A 1618-nucleotide genomic window follows, 5' to 3' on the forward strand; every position below is an offset into this window, starting at 1 on the left:
ACATGACAGAAGAAGAAATCAATTGTAATGCCATATGAAGAAAATATTGCTTCAAAATGAAAACCGCTTTGATGGTAACTGAAAAACCTTCTTTGGCAGCATCCCTGGCCAATATATTGAGTAATGGACGATGTAATATCAAAAAACGTATGTTGATAACTTGAATTGTTTTCTTCTTCAGCTTCCTCTTTCCTTCTTCCTCATTTCTATAATAATAAATTTTTTCTACGAATATCTTTAGGACTGAATGACTTTTGTTCCGTCCACGAATGGGTGGTCAATTTAGATCCGAGACTGTAAATTTTAAAATGACCTCTGTATGTGAACACGTTATGACATTAGACTTTATTGGAAAATACAACAACTGAGACAAAGTAGATCTGGTAAGATTAGATATATTGCAGTTTTGTTTTTTATCATGTACAGAATAACTGAATTTTTTTAATTTTTTATTAAGTATTCAAAGCAATTGAGAGTTTTTAGCATTAAGTATTTCCATTTTCTCATAATATGCTTAAAAAATATTGCAGGGGACTTGTGAGTTATGCGAAGCAATTGATACTATTAAGGTTCATTGGTCATATGAAGTTTGCACACGTCAAGCTTGACATCATAAAGATCACAAGATTACATATTGCGGACAAGATGATGCCTAATCAGGATACAGCCACGAAAAAGAAGGATATGCGCATGGCAGAGAAATTAGCGCTATTCACAGGCCTTGTAAGCATATTTAGTAACAACGAAGATTCTTTGAATTGAGCTCTGTCTTAAAATCGCATCAATTGAAGTGAATCCACTGCTGAGTGCTGAAATTATACGATTTTATCCGTCACAACGAATAGACAAAGAGGAATGCTTTTTCCAGTCGATGGTCTCGAATGTTGCTGACGTATCTATTTCGTTGCAAATGCATCATTATGAAATGATGATCGGTAGTAAATGAGAGATATGTGAATTAAAAAGTTGTGTACATTAACTAAACAGTATCTTTGTATGATTACAAACTATCTTCATCTAATTTTTTAGTGACAATGTCCGAATAATTTGCGTTAGTATTTCTGTGTAAAAAAATATGACGATTATATATTATTACAGTATATCTGACGATTTTAACATAATTATAGAGGTAGGGTGTCCAAATTGTTATCGTTCCATTCATATGCAGCTATTATACTATTCGGATAGTATCGACATTTTATGCTGCTTAGAAACAAGTAAAAAGTATTTTAAGACACTTGTATCGTTTCCAGAATATAAAAACTTGTGTTCAGATTACAGATATACGTTTTGGGTACTGACGTATCTATTTCGTTGCAAATGTATCATTATGAAATGATGATCGGTAGTAAATGAGAAATATGTGAATTAAAAATATGTACATTACCTAACCCTTCATCCGATTTTTTAATTTTAGTAGTGACAATGTCCGAATAATTTTGCGTTAGTATTCCTGTGTAAAAAAAATATGACTCCTATACGATTATATTACAGTATATCTGAAAAATGTTAGAAAATGAAACAATTGTTTAAAGGTATCCTCATCCTGTATATCATCTATTTGCTTCGCCTGTTAATGACGCGTAAGATAGTATAATCATTAAAGTAATATTTCTTA

The 1618-nt window shown here is 31.5% G+C and overlaps 1 long non-coding RNA gene across 1 annotated transcript; it reads left to right on the forward strand.

The window, feature by feature from the left end:
* The first annotated feature begins 58 nt into the window (after nucleotides 1–58).
* On the forward strand, nucleotides 59–618 carry LOC112463188. The gene is made up of 3 exons (XR_003041757.1): nucleotides 59–147; nucleotides 242–383; nucleotides 531–618. It is a non-coding gene; the product is annotated as an uncharacterized LOC112463188 (long non-coding RNA).
* Nucleotides 619–1618: the final 1000 nt, after the last annotated feature.

This window comes from Temnothorax curvispinosus, unplaced genomic scaffold (genome assembly GCF_003070985.1).
Source record: "Temnothorax curvispinosus isolate PA1 unplaced genomic scaffold, ASM307098v1 QBEX01001398.1, whole genome shotgun sequence".
NCBI lineage: Eukaryota > Metazoa > Arthropoda > Insecta > Hymenoptera > Formicidae > Temnothorax > Temnothorax curvispinosus.